General features: G+C 56.5%; 1 protein-coding gene across 1 annotated transcript in view; it reads left to right on the forward strand.

Annotated features, from left to right (window-relative positions):
• MN1 (MN1 proto-oncogene, transcriptional regulator) overlaps positions 1-3,038 on the forward strand; it is a 114,634-nt gene extending 111,596 nt beyond the window's left edge. Inside the window, exon 3 of the mRNA XM_064466759.1 lies at positions 730-3,038. The gene's annotated coding sequence lies outside the window, so the exon portion shown is untranslated. The remainder of the gene's footprint in view (positions 1-729) is intronic.
• The last annotated feature ends 5,866 nt before the right edge of the window (positions 3,039-8,904 follow it).

Below are 8,904 nucleotides of genomic sequence, written 5' to 3' on the forward strand. Positions count from 1 at the left end.
GACTGCCTCCCAAAGGTGTTTTCTGGAGTGACAGCGCGAAGCGTAGGACTTGGACCTGGCTGGAGATGCTGACCAGCCCTCCTGTAGGAAGGGCCTTTTCCTCAACCACAAAGGGGATGCAGCTGGGGCAGCAGCAGCAAAGTCTCACTAGGCACTGCTCCGCCTTCTGCTCAGCTTCCAGGGTGGTAATGGGCTGGGGTCTATGATAGACACCTGCCCAAGCAAGGACCAGCATGTAGGTGCTGCAAATCCATCCCTGTGCAACTCCCCTGAGAAAAGCTGGGCGGGGGCTTCTCCGCAGCCCTGCATCAACCCCTTTGCCAGAGAGAGCAGGGCTGCAGTAGGGAGGGAACGGAGTGACCCGTGCTTCTGTAAACTGAAACAGGGGACTGAAATGCCACGTGCCCTCCACAGAATTTTTTCCAGGACAGAGCAGAGCCACGTGCAGGCCTTCAGCCTCTCATCCAGGGCTCCAAGGCCTGTTGGTCTGAGTGCATGAAAGAGCAAGATTTGTCTCCAGGGGTTTTCGCAACAGCACCACGGCCTTCCCCTCTCCTCCTCACGCACCCCACGCTCGCTCATGCTTGTGTGTTTAGTTCCTGCTTGGCCGGACAGGTGAGCCCTTGTGGACCAGGGGAAGACCTCTGATAGTAAGAAAAAGAGTCCACAAAAAGCAAGTGGGTTAGTTTGTCCATGGAGTTGTATCATGAGTTGCTTTTCTTCCCTCAGGAGTCCTTCCCTCCTGGGCCTTGGCCAAGGGGCACCATCACTGGATGCAGCACAAGGTCTTGGGCATTTTCAGTAAAAACTCTCTGCCACCATTGGTCATAACATCTGTGGGATGCAAAGTGCTCTGGGATTACCTCAAATGCAGTGGAAGTGCAGAAGCTGATGTATCTGTTCCCATGACAGACTGCTCTTTGAGCTTTTGTTGAGCAGAAAGTGGCTTGTTTGGGCATAGTCATGCCATGGAGCAGTGGTAGGGCTGGGAGAACCCAGCCTAGGTCCTTCATCCCTAGCAGCCTGTGTCCTCTGGATGTTGAGCATCAGCCAAGGAGGGTCGCTGCTGAGTGCTTTTCTGCTGACTGCAGGTGGTGAAGAATTGAAAGGCACCAGCACTGCTTGCTGACAGCTCCAGCTCAACGCGGTGCGTGGGATTTCCCTGAAGCAACCCCAGATGATGGACCCAGAGCAGTGCTGGTGGCACTAACCCCAAGACATGTGGAGCAAACCTTCAGTGTGCTCTGGGGAGGGTGTACCAGGGTATCTCCTGCAACTTGTTACGTAGAAGAGAGAGATACCATATAGTTATTTCTCCCTGTCCGATCTCTAACATGCCACTGCAGTAATTGAGATGGTTTTGTGTATTAGAGAGTCGTTCTGATAGGGATGCACTCAAGACTTGAGCCTCTAGGCTTCCCATATATCTAACAAAGAGTTTAAATGGCCATGGGAAACAAAATGGTCACCTGGCATAAGAGAAACCCTGTGGCTGTGCTGGTTTCCTTCCTGCCATGGCTGTTGCACTGTTGCTCTGCTGTGCCCAGCTTGTCCCCAGCTCCAGGTTGCCACCTTGCTCCCCATCCTCTGCTGTCCAGGTCCCGGCAGCGTGTGGTCCCAGGGCCTTTGGCTGAGCTGGCAGAGTTGGTCAATGTGGTTTCTGTGGCAGCAGGGTGGCCTTGGTGCCCCTCTTGTGATACCCCGCTTGCTGTTCCTTGTGTCCCATGTCCCCTGTGGGTCGGCCATCTCACCTAGGCTGCCTGCGCTGAGCACAGAGCTGCCTTAGCTCCTGGAGCCCAGCCCTGGTCCCTCCTGCCTGGTGCAGTGCAATGTCTGGACACCCACCAGGCAGGATCTCCTCTGTGCTGAGCAACGGATGCAACAGCCTGAGAGCTGGCAGCCTTGCTAGTGTGGACGAGGGCCGGGAGTGAGGGCGACCTGGCGGTGCTTGCCTTCTCCACCATGCTTGCCTTCTCCACCAGAGGCCACAAGCCTTGGTGTTCCTGTGGTGTGAGCCCAGCCGGCGTGGCCTCGGGGCTCCTCCTGAGGCAGCGTGGGTATAATAACACTGATGAAAAGCTGATTAATCCTTGTAAGTGAGCCGCAATAGCTTCCCTCTAGAACTGAAGAGATTACCACTGATTTGTCATCCTGATTGTTTCAAAGAGGTGCAATTAGTTGCTCTAATTTAGCTTCACTTCTCACTGAGTGGCGTGACAACTGGGATGTAATCAGTAGATCTGCATGCAATGGCAGCCACTGACGGGTGCAGCTGCGCCTGCCACCATTTCGTGTGCAGAGGGTGGCCGCCAAAATGGTGGAGCATCGCGTGCTTGTGTTTGAGGGCCGAGCCCCCTCGGGGCTGCGCGGCAGCGGAGCAGGCCTGGCTCATGGTGCCGACCTGTGCAGCAGGCAGATTATTCTTGCAGCCCGCTGAGGGAGGTGGTGGAGGAATGCTGCAGGAATAGCAACCTGCTCCAAGCATGCTGATGCAGCCAGGGCATGGTGGGGTCCTGTGCCAGGCCTGAATGGGGCTCTTGCAGGCGCTGGTTGTTCAAGAGGCTCTTGGGAAGACACAGCAAGAGAAGCGAGTGCTAGCCTGATACCCCCACAGGGGTGATAGGTTGCATTGGTTGTAGGGATGACATTAGTTTTATTTAAAAAAAAAAATGGTGGAAGGAAATCTTGTTTTTCTTCCTCTGCCTCCCCCAGCAGGTGCAATAAAATCAATACCTCTTTTTTGCCAGGTGCAATAAAATCAATACCAGGTACAGGAGACAGGTGGGTATTTTGCTTTAGGCTTCCCCCTTTCTGAGAACTGTCTTTCCTTTGGAAAAGGTGCAAAGCTATGGAAAATGAAGAGCTTGTGGTGCATCCCTCCTCAGCAGGAGCAGCCCCACAGCTCACTGCTCTGGGTCAGCAGCCAACCTCCCTCTGGGCAGAGAGGAGGGAACACATGGTATTTCAAAATGTGTCCATTTTCAGTGAAACAAATCACATAAAAATTCAATTCAAAATGAACAAAATAAAAATGCTTTAAAAACAAAACTTGCCTGTGGCTATTTCTTGGTTGAAGCTGTCTCTTTCTTTTTTTTTTTTTTTTTTCTTTTTTTTTTTATCCCCCCAGGAAGGCATTTTGTTTTTGGAGCTAGCTGGCCACGCTTGCCTGGGAGGGTCTTTGTGGGGTGGCTCAAAGCAGGTCTGCACACTGGCCACCGGCAACCCGTGCCCCTCGGCCCCCGGCCAAGCGCTGTGCAGCTGCTCGGCTCATGTTCCCCAGCCACGGCATGGCCCAGCATGGTGCTCCCTGTGTCACTGCAAGGTCATGCTTGTCCCCGGCTGCGCGGCTCCCGGCCGCTCCGACTCGGCCATCAGCTGTCGTCCCTCGCCGGGCTGGCAGCCCTGGCACCCCATGGTGGCCAGGGGACCCTGCACCAGCCGGGGGACCCTGCGCGTCGGGCGCTAGTTCAGCCCGGGGGCCACGCTCTGCACGCTGCCCTGCCACCGGCCCTGTGGCTGAGCCTGGGCTGGGGGGGCCGAGGTGGAGCTGAACCGGCCCCTCCGTGGCTCAGGCCTGCCTGGGGCAGCTCGGCTCTGCTCCCCCCGAGCATGCAGCAACACCCCCGGGGCAGCGCTGTGCCTGGGCCAGGGGCTCAGCCGCGGTGCAGGGGGAAAAGCCAGGCTGGTGTGCGGCCCCTTGGAAGGCTTTCCACTGCTGGCTGTCAGTCGGTTGTTCACCGTGCCCTCAGCCCCTGCTTGGTGCCGTGACGAGCGTCTCCTGCCCGGGGCAGATGCGTGCAGCGAGCGCATGTAGCACGCAGGAGCCACATGGTTAGCTCAGTGTGACAGCCCATGCGTGGCGTAGGGCACAGTGCCACTTCGGTGCCAGAGAGTGTCCGAAACCCTAAGGTGGAGGTGAGCCCACCCAGAGTGCGCCGGTCCTGCTGACTGTGCCCCCATCCCGTGTTTCCTCGACCTTGAGAGTGTGCAGCGAGTGTGCAGCGAACGCAGCTCAGCGCTTCCCGGCAGCAGCTCTCCCCCGGCGCGCTGGGACGGCCGGCTCACTACCGCACCCACCGCGCCGGTGTCAGTTGATCCAAAGGGCAGCCGGGGTCTCGGTGGTGCCAGGTGGGCCGGGCTGGACAAGTGCCATCGGGTGGGACACGTTCCCCTTGCCTTTCCTGGCTCGGGTCAAGGTTGGCCTCCATGAATTGGCTGAGGGACTGTCTGGCAAAAGGAGCACCAGCAGGACATTTTCAAGTGCTCCTGCTCCTCTCAGCTAAATATAAGCCCCAGTAGGAAGCCTACCTCTTGCTAGTTTTATGTTTCTTGCCTCTGCCTCTGTGCTTCCTAAACCTGGCAGTAGGCCCAGCTGTCTCCAAGTCGAAGATGAAAATACCCTTGCAAATCCCACTCATAAAAATACCTGCTGTATTCCCAAAACATGCCTGAGATAGCTTCCAGAGAGGATGGGGAGCTAAAATAAGATGCATGAGCTCAGAGCCCCATTTTCCACTGGCCCCACGATTCCTGCCACTGCAGCGCACCGTGCTATGGACTGAAATGGAAGTGCTGCAGCGCGGGGTGCCTGTTAGCTGGGAACAGGACAAGCTGCAGCTCTCCTCAGAGCAGAAGCTGCTGCAAACCTCATGTGCACCAGCAAAACCTCTCGCTCCGTGCTTACCAGATGGTTTGCACAACCTGAACTACTGTCCTGACCAGCAGCATCAGCCTCAGTAGAGGAAACCTGTGTCTGAGCTCAGGGTACAGGGCTGTGGGGTAGTGGTTGGACTCCAAACTTAAGGCAAATGGAACACCCTGAGAATGGCAGCAGGAGGCTGTTCTGCCCTGCGAGGCCCACGTGGTTGGGCTGTGCTGGCAGTGCCACCGCCCTCGGGATGGGGATGCAGGTGCTCTGCTGCAGACCTCAAAAATTCCCATGTCACTCCTTGGCAGGCCTTCAGCAGCAGGGACTAAAGGGAAGACACAAATCTCTTGTGCCTGCTGAAAGGCACAAGCCTGCAATGCGGGCACAGCAGCCGGGTACCAGGGGGGAGTGTGAGCCAACGCTCTCCCTCCACCTGCCAGGCGGCCCCTAGGTGAAAGGACAAGGTCTTGGAGAGGTGGCACAAGCTGCCAGCACAGCAACCCACGCCCAGCAGGGGCACAGTTTGTGGAACAGGGTGTCAGGCTACCTGGGAACCTAAATCTCAGCCTTGTCCTCTTCTAAAAAGCTCTGCTACGTTCTGTGAGTGTATCCCAGATCTTTTTGTGCTCACACTTCTTTTTTGTTTTTAACAACCCACTGCTTCTATTTTGACGCCAAAACATTTCCTGGATCAGACACAGATGTCCCCACAGTCACGTCCTGCCATTGTCTTTGCTCGGCTACTCCAAACTGCCCACAGAGGCAGAGGCAGACGCGCCCGCTGGCTTTCCCCCTACCAGTAGGCAGGGTTGTGGTGATTGTGAGCTCTCGGTGGGGAGGGTGCCTGCCCGGAGCAGGGTCTGGGGGCCAGGAGCAGAGCCACTGGCTGCTCCACGTGCCCAGGCTCGGGCTGGGGCCAGGGCGGTCACAGGGGCACAAAACCCTCCGTGGCCGTCAAAAGATGTGCTGCTGCACCTCTGCGGTGCGCGCCCCTGAATGCAGCCATCTACTGGGCTCCCTGAAAAACTGGTTGAGGTGTTCTTTTGCTCTTAAGGCTTTTTGGGGCTGCTCTGCACCGCGGTGGTGACCAGGCGGCATGGGGCAGCACGCGGGTTGTGCAGCCCAGCACCTGTGTGATAACGATTGCTGGGCACTTTCATGGATGCTCTGAGCTAAGCATTATTTGGCAGGGCAAAAGCTGTCCCCTGTCTTTGGGCAATTACTTCTTGAATCTCATTTAACACTGGGCTGGATGGCAATATTCAAAGTTAACCATTCCACTTGCATTGCCTTATATGTCAGCAAGTGCTACTTAATGATCTGTGAATGGAGGGAATGCTGGGAATGGGATGGACCGCGTGTGAAATATCTATCCGGAGTCTATAAATAATGCAGCCTCTTTATGCTTTGCACAGTTCGGAGCTTCATGGGAGGAGCATCTCCCTGCTATGACTGTGAGAGCCTGTAAGAGATTTGGGAATGAAACAAAGGCGATGAAATGCAAAGAGAGGGGCCATTCAGTTTCTGTAATATCCTTCAAATGTGCCTCAGTCACTTATGGCCAGCTCCTTGGCAGCTGCGCTGCCACCGGCGCCCCACAGGCTGTGCCCACATGCACCAGGACATGGCCCCTGACACTCACCCTGCACTAAATGACCATAAAAACATCTGCAGGAGCGGGGCCCTGTCTGTGTCAGCCCTGGCTTGTGAGCTCTCCCGCTGGCGGCTGCAGTGAGCGCTCCCTGACCTCGGCTGCTTCTGTGGTGGTGGATTTCTGGCTTGCTCCCTTTTCCTGCTAAGGAAAAGACCTGGCAGTGGGGAAATAAAGGCGGATTTCTGTTAGAGCGGCTTTCTGTCTGGTAGGTTTCCTAGGGCAATGTGTGGGTTTCCCCGCGTGTTTGGAAGCCACCAGTTTTTGTTGGAAATGCCAAGCGGAGGCAGGTTGCATCAGCATTGCCACAGCGTGGGTGTTCAGCAGCCTTCGCTGGACACCCTGAGGTTGTTTTCCCCAAGACACACTAACAGCCAAGGCAAACCATAGCCATCGTGTGCAGACATGCAGGCAAACAGTCCCTTTCCCTGGTGCTCATGCTGGCTGTTTTTTACCTGCCAGTAAAAGGCAGCCTGTCCCTGCCGGGCCGGCGCCGCTCCCAGGCACCGGTGCCATGGCCGGCACAGGGTGGCTTCCTGGGCACAGAGGGTCTGCCCTGCCTGGGCAGGGAAGGGTTGCATGAATTTGATTAATTACAGGATGTGTTTCTGTCATAAACAAATATTCTGTCATTGCTCTGCATCTCTTCTGAAATTTACTGTACGTGGCATTTGCGATGACATCTGTATAATTAATAACTGCAAAGCAGGACTGAGCTGGTGTTGCACCAGCACGGCGATGATTAGGAGAAGCAGAGCCCGTCTCTGGTGCGGCACCGGTGTTATCTGCCGCGGAGCAGGTGGAGCAGCCCCAGCGTGGGGGCTTGCTGCCGGGGCCATGCCTGGCTTTTATTTTTAACACCCTGCTCCCAGGCGGTGACAAGCCTTCGCTAAGTGAGGTAATAGCCAATTGATTTTGTTCCGTTTTGCAGTGGGCAGTAATAAATCACACGGCTTGTCAGGGGGTGTTTCATGTTTTCAGTGAGAGTGTGCCAGCAATTAACCATCAGAAGGCTCTTGTGGCTCTGCTCTTGAAGACGTGGCTGCGGCCTGAAACTCAGGAATGCGGGGCCCTCCACCACCAAAACAGAGCGGCTCTGGCAGAGATTTACAGGGAGGTTTTATTTCCAGGCTCCGATGTGGACAGAGCAGGAATTGATTGATGAGCAGGAGGAGCAGCCGCCCCATTCAGGGGCACGGCCGCCTGCGAGGAGACACGGGAAGGGTGGAGCTGAGGGACATCCCCATTCCCACCCCCATCTCTGTCCATGTCCCCATCCTCACCATTCCTAGCCCTGTGCCGACCGTGCCCCGTCCCCACCAGGACCAGGGGACCCGCCGATGCAGGGCCAGTTGAGGCGCGTGACCCAGGAAGGGCAGCCCGTCAGGCCGCCAGCTCTGCAGCCACATTGGCATCGTGTGATGTGGACAGGGCATGATGGAGCTGCCCAGCACATTCTTGTCCTGCCACAGCCATTGCCGAACGCTGCCATCCCAGTCTGCCTGTGCCCGGCTCGGGGCATGCACGTCTGCTGCAGCGGGGCGCAAGGAGGCAAGTGGCAGTTGCGCTTCCCCCTAGACTTGTGAAGCGAGATGCAGAGTGTCATGCCCGTGCTGTGCAGGCTTCGTGGCATGGCTCGGTGCCCCTCATGCCCTGCCCCAGCAGGTGCCACCAGTGCTGGGTTCCCTGCAGCCCTTTGCCAGGCTGTTGGGGTTCAGCTGGGCTGAGGCATGCATGGGTGGCAGGCAGTCGGGTCAGCCAGGTCTCTGCAGCCTGCTCCTTCTCCTCTGGGCTCCTGCTTGATGATTCCCAGATGGTAATCTCTCTGCTTTTATTTCCCAGTAACCTTTGTTATTCTGGGAAGGCAGAGCGCAGAGTCAGAGATAGAGGCTGGGGTGAGGGACATGGCGGGGAGGGTCGGGACCCCAGGGAATAATACTGGTTTCAAAGCAAGGCCTTTCACAGACCTCATTTGCATTTGGAAATAAGGAGTGACTGCTTTGCATTCAGAGCTGGAGGCCGCTGGTCCCAGGGGAGAACAATCGGGAGCAAGTGGTTAATTGATCCCTGATCAGAATAAGGAAATTATCTTTGGGGTTACTGCTCTTCTGCTTTGTGTCCTGGGGGCTCCAGTGACAAAAGGCCCTTCTGCTGCAGGCTGCCTGGCTGCCCACCATAGCCGGGGTTCGGCTGTAACTTTCCTTCTCACTGGAGCGCTGCAAATAAAACGTCCAGAAGCACAGAAGAAGGGGGGGTGGGCGCAGACAAGCACCCAGAGCCGCCGTGTCGCTCCCAGTTAGATCAGAGCAGAGCTGCCGCGCAGCAGAGCTGCCTCCTCCCAGGGCCACGCTTTCCGCCACTTCCCAGGACGCTGCTGGAAATGACAAGCTACAGCTCCAGTGTCTGTCTTAGGGAAACTAATAAACAACAAGGCAGAGAGGCTCTGAAGCGGGTGAGATGAGGTGCCCGTGGTCTCCTGCTGCTGCTTAATGGCGGCATTAGGTGAGCTCTGTTCCGCACCTGGGGCAGGACCGGGAGCGGGGCCATGTCCTGCCCACCTGAAAGGACAAACCTTCTCTTTTCCCTGCAGTTTGCACAGAAAAGG

Source organism: Phalacrocorax carbo, chromosome 15, assembly GCF_963921805.1.
Source record: "Phalacrocorax carbo chromosome 15, bPhaCar2.1, whole genome shotgun sequence".
Taxonomy (NCBI): Eukaryota; Metazoa; Chordata; class Aves; order Suliformes; family Phalacrocoracidae; genus Phalacrocorax; species Phalacrocorax carbo.